Raw genomic sequence first — 27,045 nt, forward strand, 5'->3', positions numbered from 1 at the left:
TATATGATGGATATTATGTTTTCAACGTTACAAAAATAAGTTTGTGTTCATTATTTTACATGTCTGAATGCTACAAAAGACATTCGGTAATTAAGAAGTCTCCGTAAAAATGACCTGTAAGATGTATAGGTAGATTTTTTTTTTCTCTTTCCCCAGAATCACTTAGGATATACATTATTTTCAGAGGAGGTCTAGTGTTAGAATTACTGCCCTTGATCTGACCTTCACGGTGATACCTCACATGTATGGTGCAACCGCTGTTTACATACTGGCACAGGGTCAACACTTGTGCACACAGGTGTGGTTGCATGGGAAGGGCAAGTATTTTTTTTTTTTCTTTTTTTAAGTTATTTTGATTTTTTTTTACACTGTACCTTTCATTTTTTTTATCACTTTTAATGCTATCACAGGGAATGCAAATATCCCCTATAACTTCAATGTGCATTGTCATGTATTCTTTTTTGAGAAATCTGGGGTCTATCAGACTCTAGATATCTCCTCTGCCTTTACATTATCTAATCAAACCAAAATCGGTGTTATCAGATGTTTTCCAAATTTACAAATGGCGATGTTTATATCCTGCGAAACTGAAGTGATGAAATGCTCGTAGCTTCTGAATTCTTATTGGCACCACTCTGGTCTCCAATCAGCTCTATGGTCAGCTGGCAGAAACACCGGCTGCATTCTTAGGTTCCCCCAATGGCACGGGACTGCCCGAGAAGGCCGTGGAAGGCAGCGGGGGAGGGGGGGCATCATATCCCGCTGCTTGTAAAAGCAATCCTGCAGCTAATTAGCCACTAGGATTGCTTTTACATGAAAGCCGATCGCCGGCTGAAAAAAATTATACCAGGATGATGCCTGCAGCTGTAGGCATCACCTTGGTATAACCAAAGTCCAGTGATGTACCAGTATGTTGGTGGTCCTTGTTGGGTATATATGCTATGTTCTTTTTTTTTTTTTTTTGGAAAAAAAAAAGAAGAAATCTTTGCCAGAAAAAGTGTGTGGTATGCCCACCATTAGAATATACCGCCCTGCATCCACCCACTTCTAATGGTGGGCACACATTAGGTCACACAGTGCCACATGTGCCAGTTACAAGATTGTACAAATGTCTAAATAGTGGCAACGTTTGAATAAAATTGTCCACGTATAAGTGGTACCCCATATGCAAAAAGGATGACACCAAGTCTCACACTATCTTGCCACTACTCCCCATGTAGTCTGGGCATCCGGGGGATGATCTTTTTCCTCGTAAACCCAAAACGTATATGTATAGCCTGTTGCCTTCTCACAGGTCTTCTATATCTTGACCCCATATATGGCACGCTTGGAGAAATTGTTTGAATGCAAGGCAGCCAGAAAAATTAATGAGGGACTCATCAACGCAGATGTTTTGCTGGGGAGTATAGACATCTGCAAATTTTTGGTTAAGGTGATTTACGAAGGGCTGAATTTTTTGGAGCCGGTCAAATTCAGGGTCACTCTGAGGACAACAGAGTGTATTGTCGCTGAAAAGCATAAAACACATTGTACTCTCATATCTATGCCTGGCCATGGCAGCAGAGAACATGGGATATAATGAATCGGGTCTGTGGACCAATACAACCGCAATTCATTTATTTTTAGTAATGCCCATGTTGAGGGTTAGGTCCAAAAAAAATTTGCATTCGGAAACTGTAATGAGATTCCATGAGAATGGTCTGGCAAGTCGTGAATTTGGGTTGGCAGCGATAAATTGTTGTGCATATAAATTGCTTTGATCCACAATCAATGCATACAGATCTTCCGTAAAAAACAGCTCTAAAAAATCAAGGGGAGTAGTTAAATTTGCTGTTTCCAACTGAATTCCAGGTTGGGCAGTGAATGGGGGAAGTATGGGTCTGGCAGAATTTGTGGGCTACCAAATCGGGATTTGCAAGTACATCCGGAAGGATACTAGGGGCTCTACAGGCCTGTGTGCGAATTCTTGGTGGATGTGGGACAATACTTGTGCTAGCCACCACACCAGCTTGTACTACACCTATGGAACTCGCCACGTCTCCAAGTGATACTGCAGTTCTGGTATGTGAAAAACCAGGATGTACTAGGCCGCTGGTGCTCGCCAGTTCACCAAAAGGTAGCGCGGCACTAGTACTGGCACTCTGCTGCCTATGAGAGTCATCAAAATTTACTGGCAAGTGCTAACAGAGATCAGGCCTGATTCTGCCAACACCGCAGTTTTGTGTGCAATGTATCAAGTGACAGTGACCTACTGACACTGCACTTGCTGGGGGAGAAGGGGGGGGGGGGGTAAGTGTAGGGGCTAAACGCAGGTGCCGGGGCTGATCCCAATAACGCTGCGTTTTTGGGGACGCTATACTAATGTGAATGCTGGGTATAGTGCTGATCTGATCAAAGATATTGATCCGTTCATACATTATACTAGTAATGGGGGTTTATTGTGTATGAGCGTGTTCCTGGCAATCAAAGGGTTAAATGTGATCACTGGTGTACTGACGGGCAATCTGAAGCCATCTGGGAGGGATGTGAAAACCACGGGAGCGCAAATCACGTATACATATGTGATTTTGCGCACCCATGCCACCCTGTAGCAGTATTTCTGATATAGGGCAGTCAGGAAGTGGTTACATAAGCGGTTTGTATAATGGCGCTGCGTTACTTTAACTGACAATTGCGCGGTCATGCAACGCTGCACCAAAATGAAATTTACGTTCTTTTTCCCCCACGAATTGGGCTTTTGGTGGTATTTGATCGCCTGTGCGGTTTTTATTTTTTGCGCTATAAAAAAAAAAAAAAAAAAAGAATTCTGAGAAAGAAAAACAATATTTTGGACTTTTTGCTATAAAACATCTCCAGTAAAAAAAATTCAAAATCAAATTTAGTCATAACCGTAGGCCAAGATGTATTCTGCTAAATGTCTTTGCTAAAAAAAAATCCCAATACATGTAAATTAATTGGTTTACGTGAAAATTATAGCGTTTACAAATGGCAGTATAGATACTGGATTTTTTTTTATACTAATAGTCGCGGCAATCAGAGACTTATGGCGGAAATCAGCAATTTATGGTGGGACTGCGGCAGACATGCTGACACGGGGGGGGGACTGACTTGGGGTCACCCTCCCCAGTGACACCAATACAGTGATTAGTGCAAAAAAAAAAAAAACACTGACACTGTACTAATGGCACTGGGGAGGAATGGGTTAACATTTGGAAGCAATCAAAGGGTTAACTATGTGAGGGGAGTGTTTTACTAGGGGGAGGGGGTGTTTACTTCACTGTTACACAATGATCCAAAAAGCTGTGCTCTGCTATCTGGATCAGTGTGCTCAATCTGACAGGCAGGAGAGCTCGATTGAAAACAATGCAGCCATCCTCTCTGTCAGTGTTTGCCGACAATTGCCGGGCTCCGGCGGGTAATCACAAGCCGGGACCCGGTGATTGACACTCGCGGCCGCGATTGGTGCTGCGGGTAGGGCGCCCCCTACCCCGAAATGCAGGATCACGTTTATATACGTGATCCTGCACACAGGGGCCGCCTTGAAACAGCATATGTACTGCGGGCGGTCCCCTAGTGGTTAATAAACAGTAAAACAATAATATCCACTTACATTAGGAACTGAAGAAGGAAGCACAGTAACTCATTGGCGTTTAGTAATCCTCAGCAAGCAGCTTAACACAAGCAGCAGAGGAAGACCGTAGCAGCAGCAGTCCACAGCCTGGCTAACACAGGCAAAGCTGGTATTGGCAAACTGGAATCAAGCTACACTGCACAGGAGAGTTACGGGAGCACATAAGAAAGCAATATGGGATTACGCAACATGTTTCTGGGCAATCTGCCAATTTATCAAGCCTGGCATTTACAGAAGCAGGTGGAGGCTTATAAGTGTTGGATCGGAGAAACCGCTAAGCTCAGCACAGTGCTAAGAGAAGCAAATAATAGAAACAATAGTAATAACACATCATTCCTTGTATAAGAAGGGCAATTACAGAACTTACAGATTCCATGCAAAACTCTGGAATTTAAAGGAATTTGTTGAGGGATTTTAAGTCCACAATAGACTGAATACCTCCATTGGGCTTTGTTCTCATAAACAGGTTTGAGTATAATACCCTGAATCTGTCTTGTGGCAGTACTAGCACAACCACTCCCTGGGACAGGAGGTGGTTCAGGGCATTCTGGCTAATTTGAAAGAAGAAAGCAGTGAGGTGTTAAGAGTCTTATATCTCTTGGAAACCACTATCTGAACCCACTTGTCTAATGTCTGTTACTCAGAGAGGAAAACTCTAACAGATGTCCCCCACTCTTAAAAGTGAGGGTGCCTCTTCATTTTAAAACCTTCCACTATGGAAATAAAGCCTTCCCACCCATGACCTCTTTAATGAATTGGATAAGTGCCTCACCAAACACATCTTCCTTGGAAAGGAGTATGTGTGAGGTGCCTTTTTCAGGTATCTTCAGCTGTCCAAGCTTTTACCCATAAGATTCTGTGCATGTGGAGATAAGGGCCATTCTGGAGGCTTTTCACATGTGTTCTAGGGCATCCAAACAAAAAAAGCAAACACATTGAAATTGTGATGGCTAGTTGCAGAGCTGGGCCTGCAAAAGTAAAGAGTGCTTTTAGGGGTGTCTCAAATTTTCTATCTGCATAATCTTTGAATGAATGAACATCTTTAATAGATATGGAGAGGTGTTTGCTGAGGACAGAGATGGCAGGCTCACCTACATGAATAGCCCATTTTTTTTATACTGGATAGAGTTTCACAAAGTTTTTTTGGAGTGGAGTGAAAATCCATTCAAGAGTAACCCAATCTTAGACTGTATATTCTATCTGCTCATTAACAGTGAATGTTTTGCAGGATTTTGCAGGTATTTTTGTGTCATTAGGGGCATATTGAGACAGAGGAGTCACGTTGTGCAACGCCAAGGCTTTTGCAAACAGGGGCAATGAGCTTTTCAAAGTTAGCAAGCATGTTGCCTGAGGTTCCCTCTTTAACAGAGTGACAATCTAGGGGAGAGATATCTTCCACACCTTCCTCCAATATTGCCAACATATCCTCTTCATTTTCTTTAGTGTCTGTGTCCTCCAGGACCAGCATATCAGGATCCGACTCTGGTTGAGAAATGGGAGTAAGAGAAGAGGCGGTACATTTTTTAGCCCTGGACAAATATGGCTGTATTACGGCTGTAATGTAACAAGGATGCTGAAAATTCAGCTGTAGTCATACAGGTCCCTTGTTGTAAGCGTGAAATAGAGCTAGAATTAGATGATGAGGCCAATATTAAGGCCAGTTCCTGCTCCGATGCAAGCGATGCACTGAAAGTTTGCCTCAGATTCTGAATTGGCTTCCTTTTGCCAGGTCTGCTCCATAATTAGAAGTGGGGTACTCACAAAGAAGAGTGTGGGACATAGGATAAGCTTGTACAGTAAGAGCATGCGGTAACCCAGGGGTAGAACGTCCTACAATTAATCCTCATGGCAATAGGGTGGAGGAAACACCTGAGTACCATAGAAGGGCTCTAGGAGGAAGTGGCGTTAATGTGTGTGTGAGACCAAATGGAGTGTTTTAACACCTGGTCATCCACCTTAGACTGTGCTCTATATGATATAAATTTAGTGGCAAGTTTGAAAAGTATACACTGTCAAATGAATACCTTCCAAACATAGCAATGTTTATACAGTAATGGTCATAGATATAGGGTAACCCTGGCTTACCTGTCCAGGACACCCATCATGGTAAACATACCCCTGAAAAGGGACTGGGTTCCATAGTAATGAACCACAACCCTAGATATGTACAGACCTATATAGCACCCTGCAACAGATTCAACGGGTTGCGCCAAGTGCCAAGGTCAGTGCCCATGCAAGATCCAGTTCCCCAAAACATTAGAGGCTACCCACAGCATGGGGTTTGGGTATAGTTTCTAAGGTAGTACTGAGGTTGCACTACATCTGTATAAGCATTAGAAGACAGTGAAGGATTGATTGAAAGATATGAACAAAATAATAAATAAAAATAATAAAGTAATAAGGTTTATTTCTCCGTGAAGGAAAAAAGGTAAATCACATTTCAGATACCAGCACAAAACGGAGGACCTATGGAGTGTGGTACAGTTATAGGGGTAATACCTCAGAAGGACATGTCCTCAAAAGATTGCCAGTGTCCAATCATCTAAACATCATACCTATAACCCACTGTGTATGAAATGTTGCCTGTACTGTACAATTAAAGAGAATTTATTTTACCATTTTGAGACAGTTTTTCATTGATAAATAAATCAGGCGATATTTATTACCATTTATTACCAAAATGAAGTCCCAATTTGACCTGAAAAAAAAAAAACATAGTATAATTTAATTAGATGCACTAAGTAGTTGCGAAGATATGTAAAGTTTTACTAAAAATGCCAAAGTGGCATACCAGGGTTCAGGAGTTAAGATTTGTTTTACCTTCAATTACGAAATGGATAAAAATGGAAACATCAGAAGTGTCACCACAGAGTGACTTATTGCCTATTCATAAGACTAGTACAATGTTAACATTTCATCTTGAAAAAACTGAGGTGTCATAATTGTATTCGGTTGTTACATGAGACTTTCTGGGCATCAATCTCTTTTACTCATTATAATGTGACAGAGGCACTGTGTCACTATAAACATTTAGTAATTACTTATGAAATGGCTTGTTTGGGTAGTGAAAGGGTTCCTGAAAAATCTAAACAGGCATCCGGAGGAGGCTGATTGATCTAAAAAAAAAAAAAAAAAAAAAAAAAAAAAAAGGATGAGCACATGGGCAGTCAAAGCTCAAACAGATTCTTAGACTAGACTCATCAAACTTACATCTGATGAGATTGAGAGTTGGGAGACAGTCAAGAGACAGAGGCAGTCTCTGTGTTAACAGACAAGCAAGTCCAAGTCGAGCGAGAATTAGTCTGTGTGTGAGCAGCAGAGATGCCGAGACTGAATTACCTCTGAGGAAACAAAGCTGTGCAACAAATGGAGACGAAGCTACACTCAATGGCCACTTTGATAAAGTACACCTGTTCAATTGCTTGGTAACACAAATTGATAATCAGCCAATCACATTGCAGCAACTCAATGCATTTAGGCATCTAGACGTGGTGAAAACAACTTGAAGTTCAAACCTAGCATCAGAATGGGGAAAAAAAAGGGGGGGAGATTTAAAAGAAAAGTAGAGGAATTCATTTTTTTTTTTTATTGCAAATCATATTTACTAGGTGGATACAGCATCGGTCCGATGCTAAATATGTACCCAGCAGGCTCCAAGTGTGAGAACTCAGCGATCACATGACCGCTGATCACCGGAGTCCTCACAGCCCCTCTGAGCAGACAGCGGTGACTGTCAGTTGCCGTTGTCTGCTCTGCCCCCCCGTGCTCACTGGAGCGCTGGGCTGTGGAGGGGGAGAGAGTGGCTGTCTCAAGCTCTCAGCGGCTCACTGAGAGGCTGAGCCAGGTGCTGCTCCAGACTTTGGGGTGGATCCGGGCTTTAAAGTCAGGATCTTTTCCCAGCCTTAACCGGCTGAGTGACTTCAGCCCGCTGTCAGCTGAAAACAGGTCACAGGAGTGCAGAACAAACTTCACTTCTGTGATCCCCAGGAGAAGCACTGCCAAAAGAGCTTTGGCTGTACTTCTCCTTTAAGTAACTTTGAACGTTGCATGGTTGTTGGTGCCAGATGGGCTGGTCTGAGCATTTTAAAAACTGATCTTCTGGGATTTTGATGCAAAACTATCTCTAAGGTTTAAAGAGAATGGTCCGAAAGAGAGAAAATATCTAGTGAGTGGCAGTTGTGTAGGCGAAAATTCCTTGTTGATGTCAGAGGAGAATGGGCAGACTGGTTCAAGGTGAAAGAAATGCACCAGTAACCAGGACTAAAATCTATGAGGAATGTTTCCAACACCTTGTTGAATCTATGCCATGAAGAATTAAGGCAGTTCTGAAGGAAAAAGGGGGTCCAACCAGGTACTAGCAAGGTGTACCAAAGAAAGTGGCCAGTGAGTGTAGAAAACATTGCTTTTATGCTGTATGGGAAGGTGCCTTCTATGGGAATACCATCTGTAAACTTACTTTGTGCATGAATAAAGATGGGCTGGAGCCTTAAAGTGTATTTCCACTTTTGCAGCCAAATTGTGCCCGTTCACTAGCAGAACACGGTCAGTCCTAACAAACTGATTAAACATTTACAAGCTGGGCTTCTCCAATGTATGTTAAAGAGAAGAACTCTTCCTGTTTGTAAGCCTTTCTATTAAGCAGATCACAACGAACTTGCTAATACTTGCAGTCAGCCATGACACTTTCTAAAACATCTAAAATTTAACAAACTTTGAGAAAATATAAACAGAAGACCAGGTGGAAAACTTGCAAATCAGCAGAATAAATACTTGATGCTGAAAAGCCAAAGACACACATAAAGATCTTGTAGAATGGGCCCTGATAGGAAAGAGAATAACTCTTTGAGGGCATAAAGCTCTGGAAATGAGATGCCTGCACCACTTTGCAATGCTGAAAGAGGAAGCAGGATGTACCTTCTTACGATATAGGATCAAAGATTACAAAAGGTCAATTTGGGGACAGGCCTGACAAAGGTAATGGCCACCAAAAAGGCCATCTTACTGGTAAGGACTCCCAATGGGATAATGTGAATCGGTTCAAAGGAAGGGCTTTGAAGAATCGAACGTACCAGACTGAGATCCCACAGAGACAAAGGAGGTCGAAGTGGGCGATTAACATGAGAAACTACATGTACAAAGTTCTTAACAAGGGAGCTTGCAGCCAAAAGTTTCTAGAATACAATGGGTAAAGCAGAAATTTTTTCCTTTACAGTAAAACTAAATGCCACTCCAGGCCAGACAGAAGGAAGCCTAAGATATGGGGGATGTGAGGGATAGAATATTCCCATGGTGTAAGATGTCTGGTATTGCGCCAAGGTACGCCTTCCAGGTGTGATAGTAGATCTGATGATAACTAGTTTTTCCCACCTTGAGTATGGTGAAAATGACAGTCAGAAATGCCCCTATCCCCAGCAATCATGCTGTTAAAGCCAGCAACTGACCAGCAGTAGAGGCCAATGCTGATCCACCAGGATTCTTTGTATGTCTGTGCAATAACACATTCCCACCCGGCCTATAGCAGATGGACGGCCAGGCGGACTGCTCGTCCGTCTGAGTGGGCATCATATGACCTTGGACATAGCGCTTCCCCACTGAGGGTAAAGAGCCAATAACATTGGCTTTTTACCACGTGATCAGCTGTGATCATAAATATAAACAAACAGTGGTAACCCACTGTTCTCACTGAACCCGGGAGCTGTGAGTTACCTGTCAGTGCAGCCCATCAGTGGACCTGTCAGTGCAGCCCATTAGTGGACCTGTCAGTGCAGCCTAATCCATGTACCCATCACAGATTCAACATCACAGTCGCCCATCAGCAGTGTACCCATCATAAAGCCACAATCACCAGAACTGCAACGTCCAAAAAATATTTAACTACACCCTGTTCCAAATTATGCAAATTATATTTTTCTCATTTACCTAAATAATTGATGTAAATAACAGTCAGCATAATTCTCATGTTATCAACTTTTAAGAGTACAATTCAAATTTTATTGAACAAACCTCCTGATAACAGTATTTTTTTTTAAACATAAAAAACTTACACTGCACTGTTCCAAATTATTATGCACAGTAAGTTTCAAAACACTTTACAGGTTGTAAAGAACTGAAAACTGTCATTTGTTGTGTTTGCAGCATATTTACTAAAATCAAAAGCTATTTCAATCAAACTTTTAACGAAATTTTAACTTTTTAAACATTTTAACAGGTCACGTTACATTTTAACATAGGACCCCTTATTTTATAGCAGCTTCATTAGTCTTGCATCCATTGAACTTGTGAGTTTTTGGACAGTTTCTGCTTGAATTTGTTTGCAAGATGTCAGAATAGCCTCCCAGAGCTGCTGTTTGGATGCAAACTGCCTCCCACCCTCATAGATCTTTTGCTTGAGGATGCTCCAAAGGTTCTCAAAAGGATTGAGGTCAGGGGAGGATGGAGACCACACCATGACTTTCTCTCCTTTTATCCCCATTGCAGCCATTGATGCAGAGGTATTCTTTGCAGCATGACATGGTGCATTGTCATGCATGAAGATGATTTTATTACGGAAAGCATAGTTCTTCCTTCTGTACCAGGGAAGAAAGTGGTCAGTCATAAACTCCACATACTTTGCAGAGGTCATCTTTACACCTTCGGGGACCCTAAAGGGGCCGACCAGCTCTGTTTCCATGATTCCGGCCCAAAACATGACTCCACCACTGCCTTGCTGACGTCGCATCCTTGTTGGAACAGGGTGGCCGTCCACCAACCATCCACTACTCCATCCATCTGGACCATCCAAGGTTGCACGGCATTCATCAGTGAACAGGACTGTTTGAAAATTAGTCTTCATGTATTTTTCTGCCCAATGCAGCAGTTTCTGCTTGTGAGCATTGGTTAGTGGTGGCCGAATAGAAGGTTTATGAACAGTTGCAAGACTCTGGAGGACACTTTGATGTCCGTGGGACTCCAGAGGCACCAGCAGCTTCAAATATCTGTTTGTTGCTATGTAATGGTATTTTAGCAGCTGCTCTCTTGATCGGATGCATGAATCTGGAAGAAATCTTCCTCAATGTGCCTTTATCTACACGAACCTGTCTGTGCTCTGAATCAGCCACAAATCTATTAATAGTGCAATGATCACGCTTAAGTTTTCGTGAAATATCTAATGTTTTCATACCTCGTCCAAGTCATTGAACCATTTCACTCTTTTCGGCAGCAGAGAGACCCTTTTTCTTCCCCATATTGCTTGAAAATGGTGCTCTGCTTAATAATGTGGAACACCCTCCTTTTAGAAGTTTTTCCTTAAATTGGGCTTACCTGCCAATCTAATTATCGCAGGTGTCCGAGATTGTTTTCAGTGATCAAAAGAGCCCTGAGACACAATGCCATCCATGAGTTAAACTGAAAAACAAAATATTTAATCTTTGTGACACTTAAATAGAATTTGCATAATAATTTGGAACAGGGTGTAGTGAGGAGTCATAAGTCTCAGTATGACGGATGAGAGCAGCGGGGAGCTAGTAGAAAGCAGTGGGTCAGTGACCGAATGGGAGGAGGAAACAGTCCCTCCTAAATGGGTATGGCACTCTGAAGAGCAAGCAACCACAAGCAGCGCCATACACCCTAATAGTCAATTAGCTAACACCAATGGCACTAGACCTCAGGATGAAAGGCCCAGTACCAGCACTGGAATATCACACCAGACCCCAAGAATTAGGGCCCAAGCATATCTTCCTGTCGCCCTGGCAAACCCATTATGGCTGCCTTCCAGCTCAGGATTAGCTTCCATCCCTCCTTTCACTGCACATCCAGGTGCGCAGACCAATGCTGCAAATTTTTCCTGAAACTGATTTCTGTTTGTTTTTACCTGCCGATTTATTTCAATACATTGTGGACCAGACTAAACTTTTTGCCCAGCAATATATTGATAACAATCCTAATATATCCTAAGCCCATCCTTTTCAATGGAGACATCTCACAGATGTAGGAGTTAAAAATGTTTTTGGGCCTTATGTTTAATATGGGGCTTACAAAAAAAAAAAAAAAAATTGCATGCCTACTAGTCCACCAACCCCATCTATCATATACCCATTTATTCTGCTGTAATTTCCAGGTCACACTATGATCTGATCTTGCAATTTCTGCATTTCAATGATAACTCACAGTGCCCTCCCCGGGATCATCCCACCTATGACAAAGTATACAAAATCCGCTCACTAGTAATTTTTTTTGCTAAGCATTTTCATGAACTTTATGTCCCTGAGCAACACATTTGTGTGGATGAATCCCTTGTCCACTTCACTGGCCAGCTGGGATTCAAGCAATACATTCCCAGTAAAAGGGCCAGGTATGGATTGAAGCTGAACAAGCTCTGTGAAAGAGCTACAGGATATGTGCATGCCTTCCGCGTGTATGAAGGCAAAGACTCCCAGCTCCAGCCCTCTGAGTGCCCAAACTAAATTGACACAAGTGATAAAATGGTCAGGGACCTGGCATTCCCACTTTTCCAAAAAGGTTATATTTACCTTGATAACTACTGTACAAGTCTGCTCTTTTTCCGGCACCTGTACCGTGAGAAAACCTTGGCCTGCGGTACCACCTGAAAATACAAAGGGCTTCTCACAAAGTTTAGTAACCACAAGGCTACAAAGGGGGGGGGGGGAATCTGTAAGTCTAAGAAATTAAGTGTTGGTCGTGAAGCGGAGGGATAAGAGAGATGTGTACATCCTGTCCACCATCCACAATGACACCTTGGTGAAAAATCACGGAGGACGCAGTTCCATCCAAAAACCTGAATGTATCTACAATTATAATCGGTTCATGGGAGGGGTGAATTTAAACGATCAGATGCTGCAGCCCTATTTATAAAAAAGAAAGTCTCTCTACTGGTATACAAAAGTTGCAATTTACAATGTGTATCAAAAGTCAAAACGGAAAGACCCACCACCTTCCTCAAATATATAGAAGACTTGATCTACCAGCAAGGATCCACCTAAAAAACAAATTTGCTCTGATTGTGTAAGCAGACTTCACAAGCAACATTTTCCAGAAAACACTCCACCCACAGAATCAGAAAGAACAAAAAAAAAAACCGTCAGGTATGCAGCAGAGGAGGAGTTAGGAGAGACACTAGTGTTCATTGTCCCCAATGTCCCTCCCAACCGGGCCTATGCATGTTATCACACTTCACTAAAATATGTGCTGATCATTTCTCTGCCTTCCACGTTAACTGACCCTGGCCTGTTTACCGACAATGCTTTTGTCTGCAGTCTGAATTGTTTCTAAACCATGTTTCTTCCTTCCACCTGCACTGACCTCAGCCTGTTAATCATGTTTTATGCCTGCTGCTTGAACTGACCTTTTGCCCTGCTACTGTAGTAGTGGGGTGCAAGATAACGCAGGGGTCTCAAATATGTGAGGGGCCTCAAAGTAGAGAAAACCAGTTTTTGGTTTTTACCGGGTTTTGTAATTCCCGGATCAGGATCTGTAAGTCCGGAGGCTTTGAAGAGATTGGGTGGGACAAAGCCTCTACCCCTGAGGCCATATCTTACCTGACCAAGGCCCTAAGCCTGATGTTCCTTCATGCTGTCTGGACCAATACTTTGACTGTGCTGACCATATCTCTGCCTGCAATAACCCAGAACTTTTTTGGGGACTATGTTCCTGCTGGTTGTCTGGACTATTCGTTTGGCTGTTGCAGACAACATCTCTGCCTGCTTCCTGGACCACTGCTCTCCTCTGCAGACAACTGCTCTACTATAGCCAAATGTAATTTTTTTTTTACCCGTTGTTTAACTAGGCTGTGAAACAGTTTCAAGCATGTGGTGTCACGATCGCGGCGTCAGACTCCAGACCTTCTCACCAAACTCGTGACCGAAGAACTAGTCAATCTAAAACCGCGATGTGACGTGCGTAACAATGCCACACCCAGCTGCACCCTGCACAACGATTTTCCATCTAATGCACCACAAAGCGATGTACCGGCAGCCTGTTGTTACTCGGTCAGATTAATTACGCAATTAACCCTTCACACTGCCACCACCTCCTTTTTGTACAGAGAAAGAGGAAACTCGGCGCTATCAGCTAAAACACTAATGGTTGAGAATCATCTGCATAATACGACAGGCCGATTATGCAGAGGGTCAAACAAACACAGTAGCGACTCTTTAGAGGCAGGAATTCGTAAATTGCAATACAGCGCTATAGAAACAGTTCAACACTTTCAGAAGGAAAGATTTATTACTAAAAGTTCAAACGGGTGCAATAAAAATATTTACAGAAAAAGATGTCACTAAGATATATATATATAAACATACAGAGACCAACAGCACAGCAAAGAGATAGAGAGAGGTGAAAGGGTTAAGGTACTTGCCAAAGTCCTGGGTTAGCACATCCAAGTTTGAGAGCAAATAGGCAGGGATCTTCCCAGGTGGTATTGATGTTAAAATGGGAGACATCTTCAACTTCCTACTCTTAGGCCTGACAGCCTGTTTTGTAGTCCCCAGCAGGGGGTGGCTCTGCAGTCAAGGACCAATCTCCGCTTAGGGTGTGGAAAGATGGGTGGATGCCTCAACTAGTGCAAAAATCTCCCATAACTCATATTTGGCCTATAACTTTTCATCTGCACAAGTGACATTCCACCAGCGGGTAGCTTATTATGCAGACAAGTCTGAGGATTGATTAGATATGAATTATGAAAGTCTACACTGAACGGTTCGTGAGATCTATTTTTCTGCTTTCCTGTGTGTCCAAGACAAGGCGAGTGACCCACCAAAATGTTCGGCTCCACTTAGCCCATCTGGCGATATGCTCGGTTTTTATGCAAGTCTCTCATATTCCAAGATATGAGACATAGGGGGAAAATGGTTTTAACAGAGGTTATCCGATTCTGTCACCTATGCTGAGTTAGGTTTCATTAGGTTGGAATCTCTCAACTCCTGAGAAAGCTTGCCTTACCTCTTCCGAGGTGTGAAATGGGACAGCTCGCCCAGACAGCTAGGCACCTAGCTCAGAGATGCCTTGGCCTGCCAGTGACCCACAACCAGCACACACACGCTGGCCAAATGTCTCCTCTCAGAGAGGGAGGGGGAGGGAGTGAGGGGAGAAAAATGGATACTCTTAACAAAATGGCGGACTGCGTCAGTCTCTCTTGCACACGTTTGCAACATGTGGTATCACCAAATTCAAGAAGAGTAGTAGAATGTATTTTGGGGTGTAATTCTTGCTATGGCCATGCTGTATTTTAGAAATCTTATAAATTAACAACTTTGTGTAAAAAATACGTTTTCACTTTCTTTCCACAATTTTCAAAAACTTGTGGAAAAAAAATGACACGTTCAAAAGAGTCAGTATGCCTCATAGAATATATGTTGGGGTGTTTGCTTTCAAAAATGGGATAATTTTGTGGGTAATTCCATTGTCCTGGTGCTCCAGGACTTTCAAAAAATGTGATCGGTAGTCAAGAAATTAGATGTCATTTAGGCCCCTAGAACACCCAATGGCGCTATTTGGATGTTGAGCCTCTGTATATGGCTAGGCTGTGAAAAAAGTCCCACATGTATCGCCATACTCAGTATGAGTAGCAAAATGTGTTTTGGGGTGTAATTGCAAGTATGCATATATAGTGTGTGAGAAATAACTTTGTTTTTAAATAACTGTGTTTAAAAAAAAAAAAAAAAAAAAAAAAAAAACTAAAATCTTCATTTTACCAAGAATTGTGGGGAAAAAAATTACGTCATAAAAAAACTCACCATGCCTCTTGCTAAATACCTTGGTCTACTTTCCAAAAAGGGTCATTTGGGGGGTATTTGTACTTTTATGGCATGTTAGGGCCTCAAGAAATGAGCTAGGCTATCAGATCATCAGGTGTGATCAATTTTCAATGATTGGTCCCACAGCCTGTAGACTAACTTTCATTCAGACTAAATAATATATCCCGATTTGGGTTATTTTTACCAAAGAAATGTAGCAGTATAAATGTTGGTCTAAATTTATAAAGAAAAAAAAAAAAGTTCTTATTTGCAAAAAATTTTTCTTAGAAACTAAAAAAAAAAAAAAGTGCTTTTCAAAATTTTCACTCTTTTTTCGCTTATATCGCAAAAAAAAAAAAAACCCAGTGGTCATTAACCACCACCGAAAGAAAGCTCTAGCTGTGTAAAAAAAATATAAAAAAATGTTGTTGGGGTAAAGTGTAGTGTGACTAATTGTCATTCAAAGTTTGTGAGCACTAATAGCTGAAAATTGGTCTGGGCAGGAAGGGGGTGAAAGTGCCCTGTATTGAAGTGATTACGTTCTGGACTGAACTTGAGTGAGGAGTATCACCGTAATTGTGGAATAGTCAAGAATCCTCAATAGAGGAAGAGTATATACCAGTCTGGACTTGGACTAATGAATCACCAAGCCAGCCATTGTGACAGCCAGGGTATCTCTTGGTCCCATATCATGAGATGGTTGATCTGCAAGGGTTTTTAAGTAGAAGTGAGCAAAAGAGATCGCTTTGAAAGAGGCTACCATGAGGCCCGAAGCCCTCATGCATAACTGTTTCGCAGGATTCTTGGTTGACTTGAGAGTTTGACAGTTGGTTCTTAAAGAAGAAATCCTTTTCTGCAGAAGGAAAATGTTTGCCTGGCCATGTACACAATTAGCCCTATGCACTCCAGACGATGGGAAGGCTGGAGAGCAAACTTGCTAATTTTGATCACCCATCTGAAAGTTTGAACTAAACTGTCCTTTGAATGCTGGAAACAGGAAACTGGCTTAGGAATACTGTATTTTGGCAGCAGGTTCCCAGGTACCCTGTGACATGGATGCCCTAATAGCTTAAAGTCAAGAGAGGAGCGAATACTTATGTGAAGACTTAGTGTACAGGAGATCGTGATTTGCAGGGCAACAAATTATTAATGTTGGAATTCCCACAGCAAAGCATAGAAAGCACTGGTGGATGGGAAAGATAGGAATCTTAGATGTCTACTGATACCAGAAATTCCCCTATTCTGAGAGACGTAATGATAAAGTTTGTGGACTCTGAGATACCGGTTTAAGCAAATGCCTCCTTTTGGTTTTGCAACTGTGAATAGGTTTGAGCAAAACCTTTTGAAGCTTTATGACCACTCCTTGTGCCTGAAATTGACTCACAGCTGCCTAAGAGCTTGCCTTTTTTTGAGTTGAACCTGGAATATTGTCAAGGAGTGGACAGGGATAGGAATTCGATTTTGAAGGCCCCTGGAAATAATAGTGTGAAAACAGAGGTCCAGAACATCTATGCTCGCTATTGGCATACAGGCCAACAGGCATCCTCTACTCCAGACAGTGAGGGCACCCCTTTATTGTAAAGAAGACTTGAGTAGGCTTGGATAGTTTTGAGGTCCAAGGCTAGCAACAAAAAGGATGGAACCACTTTTGATTTAGAGGAGGATGCCTGAGTGAAACAAAAAGGACAACTTTCAGTGGATACCATAGCACTAAAAGATTCCAGAAAAACTGTACAGACTGCCACAAATGAAAACTGTCAATGCTCAACCTAGACTGGGTTATTAGGCCAATACAGCCCACTTAAGATTGCGGAATCTTGTAACTCCACAAACAAAATCAAACAAAAAGGGTGCAACTCCTAGTATATTATCAACAGCACTTTACTGAAGGATAAAAAAAAAAATACTCAGAAAAACAAGCGTTAAACCAACAGTGTACATAAACCAAGGAACCAAAGGGTCTTAAACACAATGCAACTCTTCTGGTTCAAAGCATATCAAAATGCACAAAAATTGCTATGTGTAAGCAGGGTCAGTCAACCAAGCCTTTAAACATACTATTCTGTGCATTTGTACAGAGTGCAATGTCTTCCTAGAGAGCAAGCAAATTACATTCTCTAAGGCAGCCGTTTTCAACCAGGTTGCCTTCTGGGCTCTTCAGGGGTGCCTTGGCAAAATACTTAAAAATTGCAACAAATTGTCAAGAAGCCAGCAGTTTAATTAAGCTTGCTTTTTGTTACACAAATCCACAGATTTGTATTGTGCATCATTACAACCTTGAGCACCATGCAATTCAGCTGCAGTCGTCCTAACAAAACGATGATGTAATTGGTTGATAAGGAGGACATCGGGCAGCTGCATGGCTTCCTTGCTTGCTCTCCCCCGACTCCCTCCATTAGCACTGTGGCCATGTTATAGTGAGGGAGAAGAGAAACACTGGAATACTAAGTGCCAGTGTGCAAAGGTGTATTTGTTTTGTAAGAATAAATCACCTCTACTGTAGGGTGTCCTCCATATGTGGATGCTGCTACAATATGTAAAATTATTAATTCTGTTTTTTTACATTTTAGAATGGGGTGCCTCGAGATTTTGCAGGATTTTAAAGTCTGCCTTGAATAAAAATAAAGTTGATAAACACTGCTTTAAAGAAACACCATCAAAAAGAAACGCTGACAGCACACGCTGCAATTGTTCAAGCAGAACAGGGTCCTCAAAGATAGGATCCTGTTCTCTATTTGCACAGTCGAGTTAGCCACTGTTTAACGAATGGACATAGCTGCATTGGTGTAGATTGAAGCTTAGGTTTCACAGCTAAATTTATACAGTAGTTGTTCACCGGTTCATGTCAGGTTTACATCAGGTTCAAGACAGGATTATCCTGTTAACACATGCGGTTTAGAAACAGTTCCCATAGAAGCACCTGAACTGGACCTCACTGCTCAGAAATCGTACATGACTTTTTCAAACCGCAGTGAATCCACACCCCCAGTGCACCAGATATATGTGAACAGGCACCATAGGAAGCAATGTTTTTTCACGTCATGTGGACTGGATGAGGTTCAAACCACATCCAATTCACATATATGTGAACCGACACTAAGGCAGGAACAGTGAAAGCAAAGTTTACCTTCAACAGGGTCTCTAAGCGTCTATTGACAGAATTCTTAATGAAGAGGACATTGTCAATGAGAACAGTGAGATGCTTGTTAAGAACAGAAATGGCAGGATCCACTACCGTGAAATATTATTATTATACAGTATTTATAAAGCGCCAATGGTTCGCTCAGCGCTGTACATTACAAAGGGGGACAGAACATGTGACAGAACAATACCAATACAATGCAAAACATGAGGGGATCGAGGGCCCTGCTCTTTCGAGCTTACAATCTAGGAGGGAGGGGATAGTGGTACAGGAGAAGATAGCTGTGGGGGATGGAGTGGTAGGAAGAGTGGAGGAGGTTGGCAGGTTTAGTAGGGGGTGGGGTAGGCTTCCCTGAAGAGATGGGTTTTCAGGGTGCGCCTAAAGGAGAGTAGGCGATAATCTGATGGGTTGGGGCAGGGAGTTCCAGAGGATGGGTGACACCCTGGAGAAGTCCTAGAGGCGGGCATGGGAGGAGGAGACCAGGGAACTAGGAGAGAAGGAGGTCTTGTGAGGAACGGAGTGTGCGTGCTGGGCGGTACTTGGATATTAGGTCAGTGATGTAGTACGGGGCAGTGTGGTTGACAGCATTGTACGTCAGTGTTAGGATTTTGAATTTGATCCATTGCGCAATCGGAAGCCAGTGGAGGGATTGGCGCAATCGGAAGCCAGTGGAGGGATTGGCGGATTGGGGGTGGCAGAGATGGAGCGGTTGGAAAGGTGAATTGAGTCTGGCTGCCGTATTCAGCATCGACTGAAGCGGGGATAGCCAGCAGCGAGGCAGGCCAGTGAGGAGGGAGTTGCAGTAGTCGAGTCGTGATATGATGAGGGAGTGGATGAGCTGTTTAGTTGTTTCTGGGGTTAGGAATGTGCGTATTTTGGCGATGTTGCGGAGGTGGAGTCTGCACGAGTTTGTTAAAGATAGGACTTGGGGCTGGAAGGATAGGTTGGAGTCCAGAATGACACCAAGTACTCTGGCCTGCAGGGCGGGTTTGATGGTGGCGTTGTTGGATGTGATGGAGGAGAAGTCAATGGGGGGTGGTGTCCGGGCTGGGGGGAAGACAAGAAACTCGGTGTTGAAGAGGTTCAGTTTAAGGAAGTGGAGCGACATCCAGTCTGATATGTCGCTCAGTAGGTGTGTGATTCGGGCAGAGACTGAGGTGGTGAGGTGGGGGCTGAGAGATGGATTTGTGTGTCGTCAGCATAGAGTTGGTAGTTGAAGCCGTGAGAGTGTATGAGTTGGCCAAGGGAGGAGGTGTAGATGGAGAAGAGAAGGGGCCCGAGGACAGAGCCTTGAGGGACCCCAACAGAGAGGGGGAGTGAGGGGGAGGTGGTAGCAGTATAGGTAACGCTGAAAGAGCGTTGTGACAGGTAGGATGAGAGCCAGGAGAGAGCAGAATCTCTGAGGCCGAGGGAGTGTAGTTTTTTGAGGAGGAGGGGGTGGTCGACTGTTTTGAAGGCCGCAGAAAGGTCAAGGAGTAGGAGCACTGAATAATGGCCATTAGCTTTGGCAGTTAGCAGGTCGTTGGAGAGTTTGAGTAAGGCAGTTTCGGTGGAGTGTAGGGGTCGGAAGCCGGAATGTAGGGGATCGAGGAGGTTGTCGTCGTTGAGGTGAGAGCTTAGGCGGGTGTAGACTAGGCGCTCGAGGAGTTTAGATGTAAATGGGAGCAGGGAGATGGGTCTGAGGTTGTTCGGGTCTTTGGGGTCCAGGGAGGGCTTTTTAAGTATGGGGGTGATGTGTGCATGTTTCAGAGGGGAGGTGAAAGTGCCAGAGGAGAGGGAGAGATTAAAGATGTGGGTGAGGGAGCGTAGGATGGAGGGGGAGGGAGGTCGTAGGAGTTGTGAGGGGATAGGGTCGAGGGGGCAGGTGGTGAGGCGGGCATCAGAGAGGATCTTGGAGACTTCCTCGATGGTAGTAAGGTCAAAGGTGCGGAGTGTTGGGGGGGCTTCAGAATGAGGAATGTAGGGTGGGGTGGAAGTGGGGGTCAGAGCAGTGGTGGGGCCGTGGGAGAGGGGTGATGAGGGGGTAGTTGTGTGAGGGGGAATGGGGTTGGAGGGATTTTTAGCAGCGATGAAGTCCCTGCGGGTTATGTCGAGAGAGAGGGGGATGAGGGGGTAGCTGTGTGAGAAGGGACGGGTTGAGAGGGCGTGTGAGTTGCGGCGATGTCCTTGCGAATTGTGTCAATCTTGATTTTGAAGTGATTGGTAATCTCAAGGGCAGCGAGTGAGGTGCTGGGTGGAGGTGGGGGTGGCGAGAGTAGAGAATTGAAGGTGGAGAAGAGTCGGCGAAGATTGGAGGAGAGGGCCTTGTATCTTTTACATGTGATACATGTGATGTTTGGAAGGAATAAATAAATACTTTACAGGAAAAAGTCATTCTAGACATCACCAGCCATTTTGTGGCCATAGCAGCTTGTTTAGGCTGAGGTAATTCCAGTGCAGCCAATCAAAGGCTAGTACTCACCAACGCGATAAGTGAGCTTACAGTACATAGCATATTGAGTGAAGCCATAGCCTGTGTCTCATAAGATACATGAGGATCATCTTCTGCATCAACCTCTCACTCTTATCTTCCTGAAAAAGTTTAGAAGGTTCAGGGTCATACTCCTGAATCTATTCAGGTCGTGATAAAGTAGAAAGGCACTTTCAGGCCCTGGAAATCAAAGGTTCTAGAATGGAATTAGGTTTTTCAAAGAAATGAGACAGTAGTTGCACTGAAATCTGCCTTATTCAAAAAGGCCATCTGTTGAAGGCCCGAGAGGATGCTTGAATTAGGGAAAGAGAGCCATGACAATATGGGATTTACTAAAGCTGGAGTGCGCAAAATCAGACTCACTTCTGCATAGAAACCAGTCAACTTCGAGGTTTTATTGCCAAAAGCTTAACTGAACAAGCTGAGGTTAGGCGCTGATTGGTTTCTATGCAGAAATGAATCTGATTTTGCACTCTCCAGCTTTAGTAAATAACCCCCATTATGTCCTTGCTGCAATGGAGAGGAATAGCTATCACCATGGCCGTTTCACTGGTTTTCCTCAGTGCCATCTGTCGATCGAGTGCTATTAGGCCCTCTTTTGTCAGCTTTTAAGAGCCTTGTGATTGCTAAAAGCAAAATTAAAAAAAAAAAAAAAAAAAAAAAAAAAGAAAAGGAAGCACTATGGGGTAATGATGACATGAATGAGGTCCAAGAAGCTATAGTGTGTCTGGAGAACAGCTGCTATAATTCAGGTGCTGACTGATGTCTTGTTGCTGTGTCTCTGGAAGGTAGGTAGTCAGAAGATCAACTGAAATGCTCCTTGCAAGATTGCTTTCTAATTACTGAAAGATTTCAGCTGGTTTCTTGGCTTTTCATGCTTTTTTGCACCTCCCTTTCTTCATGTGTTCAATACTTATTCACTGTGCCATTCCATTTTATTACACATAACTTAATTTCTGAACTTATTTGTTTTGGTTTCTTTTTATGTATGAATTGCATGGATTGTTACCAGCATATGACAAAATTTTATGTAAATAGCACCTTTAGAAATATATTTACTGAGAAAAATATTTTACCTGCTGTATGTCAAATGCAATTCTTATATGTCCTTTAGTGTTCAGGAGATCACAGTCCTCGAAGGAGGCAAGTAATAGCACTACGCGCCACAGGTCTTTTCTCCTCAAAGGACTGTGGTCTCCCACACTGTGCAGGCCAGCTGGTAAAAATCTACTGCTGGGTTGCCTGTGCATTAAAGTCCTACAGATCTGAAGGGACTTTCCTTCTGCAAGTCTGATAAACATGAATTCCAAGTTCATAATTTGGCACTTATATTATATTGATGGCAAGCTTGCAAAATATTTGTTTTTTTATAATTAATCATAATTAATATTAAAATATGTTATTGGCCTTGAACCAATGATAGTGTTACTTTCTTCAGTTATAGCTGAGAAAGGAGTTAGCTAAGTAACCAGCTGAAAGCTGAGTATTCTATAGAAGGGCATAGCTGGTTAAAGAACTCTAGTGTAGAATGTCATGGGAGTCAGGAGTGAACCAAAATAAAATTAGTATGAAAGAATATATTCTAATAGTATCTCTGTGTACTGTATTTAGTTTATGTTTTATAAGTTGGTAATATGTGTTACATACGTAGATTTTTGGTTATACAACATTGAGATATTATGTGGTAAAGATACATTCTTAGTTTATATTATCATTTAAACAGAGAGACTGGTCACATGAGCAGGCTGATGCAACATTGCCAGCTTATGCAGTCATTACATATGGGCCTGTCAATCAAAAGACCATATATGTAGTGTCCCCTCCCTTCAATGGAATTGCTCTGCTAAGCAGTATTGTTTGCCATACAAGGTTCTAAGATCACAAATTATGACGTATACAAGCATCATAAAAAGACATCCTAAGAGATGCGATGTGCGCCACACACACTCACACAAACACAAGCATGGCATAAAGATGCTATGGTTATTCACAGAACTGACAAACTGGAACAGGTGCATTCTCTAAGACAAGAACTCGTCACTTCTGTCTTCTTACTAAAGACTCAGGACAAGAAGAACCACATGGAAGAGCACATGAGACAACGGCCATGAAAATAAGGGTAACACATCTTTATAACTTCTGTTTTGATATTTCTGTTTTACCTACACAGAACTGTTCATGATACGCTTTATTTTAAGTCATTGCGTGATAAAATAAAATCACACTTTATTTTTTACTTCGCCGGTTCTTTATTTGCAAAATCGCCTATAGACACTAAAAAAGTATTATATGTATATCAAGAGTAAATGTGAGCGCAGCACTTAGTATATGGAGAAAGCAGCTAGAATATAAAGGTAAACCTAACACCTTACAAATAACAGATATAAATAGATATGCAGCGCTAAGAACTAGTATAATCCAAAATGTTGATCTATAAAAAGAGTAAGTGGGCACTAATGGTAGTGCAGGACTAGTGCAGTGGTGGCCACATCTAAAAGCGATGCTTAAGTCTATAATAAACCAAATGATAGAGTGATAGTGAGTCCAATCACAGAATGGTAAAGTTCATCAAAAGTAGTGCTCCTGTGTTCCGTGCCTTTGATTGCTGATGAGAAAATCCGGTACAATAATGCACTTACTAGAAGTACATATAATGAGAGCATTATATGTATATCATATATGTGGTGTCATCCAGGTCTGGTCTAGGACTGAGGGGCCATCAGGCTCAGCAGTGGACTCTCAGAGATGAAGCGACTCGCACTCGGGGTTCCCCTTCCGCTCACAGACTCCTCAAGACAGCTCAACACCCTGGTTACACCTTCCCAGATGGCACCACCTTATAAGGCTCGAAATAACCAAGCCAAGGGGCAAAATGGTACTAATAGTGTAGTATGTTTATTGCAATGTAATTATATCCAAAATCAAAATAAATTACAAAATTCACATGCGATCATAAAAATGGCAGTCAGGCCTTCCTCACGGCCGTATGCGGCTAGGGCGTCAATCGGGTAGGTTCCCCTGACATATTTCGTGCAACAAGCACGTTTTCAAAGGGGTAAGAGCTACCCCAGAGGACGCCAGGTATTTATATACAATTGCGTATGCGCGGGCACTATTGCGCGCCGCATGGAGGGACGGGCGCCTGCGCGAGCACATCACTCGCCGCATTATGCGGAACACTGCGCGTGTGCACGTCACTCGCCGCATCATGCAAACCAATGTGCGCATGCTTCACCGCCTGCTTATGCGCATGCTCGAGTTACGGTCAGGACGGTGACATGTAAGTCACTCAGCCTCAGAGAGAACGGTATATCATACAACAATTATAACTACCAAGAGGATATGGTCAAGGTGCCCCAAAAGATAATAGTCAGTACATAGTAAAATACATATTTTCTATGGGGAATGCTTAATAAAGACATTATGTTGGAGACCATGGCTATTTATAACCAATGAAGGGTAAACGGACTCCATTTTGTTGTAGTCAAACACAAGGTAAAATACTGCTGGGGCAATAAAACTGCAGACCCAGCTAAGATGTGCTACAAACATAGGTGCATTATTAACACACATATCTTAAGGGTAAAACTAACCTTCCATGTCCGATTGGCATTTTAAAATTGGAAAATTATGCATAATAAATATATTATTGCAAATATGAATTGGATCGTACTAAAACAATAAAATAATAAAAAAGTAACAAAAATCACGAACAGCAAATAAAAATGCAATAAATAAAATATCAATGAAATAGAAAGGTGGCATGAAATAAAAACCATAAAAATAAATCCATAAAATTGATCCATATATAAAAGGATCTAAAATGCCACTAGAAGAGTATTGTTAAAGTATATAGTAAAAATTACGACATTAACAAATGTATATGGGATAAGATCCCAAAATTAAAAAGTCTAATTAATCTAAGGAGGAAGAATAACATAAATAAAGCCCAGCTCGCTGGGTGATGACTCAAAGAACAAGAATCTTAAAATGTATAAAAAATTATAATGTTAAATATTAACATATTAATATAAAATTTATGAAATATAGAATAGAATATGAAAGAAATCAACTAATATCGATAAAACAATTAATATCAAGGTCTATGTTGAGGCCATGGGGGGACAAGGATTTCAGTTCCACAATCCATTTAGTTTCTAATTGGGATACTGTTCTCCTTTTGTGTCCTCCTCTCCATTGAGGTGTAATGAGATCTATAGCCGTAAACATCAAATGAGTGGGGTCTCTGAAGTGGTAATCCCGAAAGTGCTTAGAGAGCGAATGGTCTTTATAGCCTTTCTTAATGTTATTATAGTGCTCCCAAAGACGATCTCTCAATCTTCTTGTGGTTCTCCCCACATATTGCAGCTTGCAAGGGCATTCCAGTAAGTAAACTGTGTGTGTACTATTACACGTGATAAGTGGATGAATTTTGTAGCTTTTTCCCGTGATGTTGGATCTGAAATCCCCAATTTTACTTTTATGGGAGCCGTTAAACGTCAGGCTATACACTTATTGCATGGATAAAATCCATTAAGCCCAAAAGATGAAGTCATAGTCTTTGGGGGATCAACCACATTAGGAGCCATGGTATGTCTGAGAGAAGGGGCTTTCCTAAACGTGATCTCAGGGTGTTCTGGTGGTGCTCCCCCTAATACTGGGTCGTTTTTTAGAATGGCCCAATTTTTTCTAATGATCTTAGCCACATCTCTGTATTGGGTAGAGAAATCCGTTATGAAAGGGCAAAAACGTTCTGGTCTCATTTTTTTATATATATGGATCAATTTTATGGATTTATTTTTATGGTTTTTATTTCATGCCACCTTTCTATTTCATTGATATTTCATTTATTGCATTTTTATTTGCGGTTGTTCATTCATGATGTTTGTTACTTTTTATTATTCTATTGTTTTAGTACGATCCAATTCATATTTACAATAATATATTTATTATGGATAATTTTCCCATTTTAAAATGCCAATCGGACATGGAAGGTTAGTTTTACCCCTTAAGATAAGTGTGTTGATAATGCACCTATGTTTGTAGCACATCTTAGCTGGATCTGCAGTTTTATTGCCCCAGCAGTATTTTACCTTGGAGTCCGTTTACCCTTCTTTGGTTATAAATAGCCACGGTCTCCAACATAATGTCTTTATTAAGCATTTCCCATAGACAATATGTATTTTACTATGTACTGACTATTATCTTTTGGGGCACCTTGACCATATCCTCTTGGTATTTATAATTGTTGTGTGATGTACCGTTCTCTCTGAGGCTGAGTGACGTACATGCCACTGTCCCAACCGTAACTCACGCATGCGCATAAGCAGGCGGTGACGCTTGCGCACATTGGTTTGCATGATGCAGCGAGTGACGTGCTCGTGCAGGCGCCCGTCCCTCCACGCGGCGCGCAATAGCGCCCGCGCATGTGCAATTGTATATAAATACCTGGCGTCCTCTGAGTAGCTCTTACCCCTTTGAAAACATGCTTGTTGCACGAAACATGTCAGGGGAACCTACCCGATTGATGCCCTAGCCGCATACGGCCGTGAGGAAGGCCTTGCGGCCATTTTTATGATCGCATGTAAGTTTTGTAATTTATTTTGATTTTGGATATAATTACATTGCAATAAACATACTACACTATTAGTACCATTTTGCCCCTTGGCTTGGTTATTTCGAGCCTTATAAGGTGTTGAGCTGTCTTGAGGAGTCTGTGAGCGGAAGGGGACCCCGAGTGTGAGTCGCTTCATCTCTGAGAGTCCACTGCTGAGCCTGATGACCCCACAGCCCTAGACCAGACTTTGATGACACCACATATGATATACATATAATGCTCTCATTATATGTACTTCTAGTAAGTGCATTATTGTACCGGATTTTCTCATCAGCAATCAAAGGCATGGAACACAGGAGCACTACTTTTGATGAACTGTACCATTCTGTGATTGGACTCACTATCACTATATCATTTGGTTTATTATAGACTTAAGTATTATATGTGTCTCAGAAAATTCTACAAAGTCTAAGGAGCTTTAGTGTGCAGCCTAGGGTAGCCCAGCACTAGATT

General features: G+C 42.3%; 1 protein-coding gene across 1 annotated transcript in view; it reads right to left on the reverse strand.

The window, feature by feature from the left end:
• ASZ1 (ankyrin repeat, SAM and basic leucine zipper domain containing 1) overlaps positions 1-27,045 on the reverse strand; it is a 361,039-nt gene that overhangs the window by 239,208 nt on the left and 94,786 nt on the right. The window lies entirely within an intron of this gene.

The sequence above is a fragment of the Staurois parvus genome, unplaced genomic scaffold (genome assembly GCF_062004578.1).
Source record: "Staurois parvus isolate SC_StPar_1 unplaced genomic scaffold, SC_StPar_1.0 ptg000120l, whole genome shotgun sequence".
In the NCBI taxonomy this organism is placed as follows: Eukaryota; Metazoa; Chordata; class Amphibia; order Anura; family Ranidae; genus Staurois; species Staurois parvus.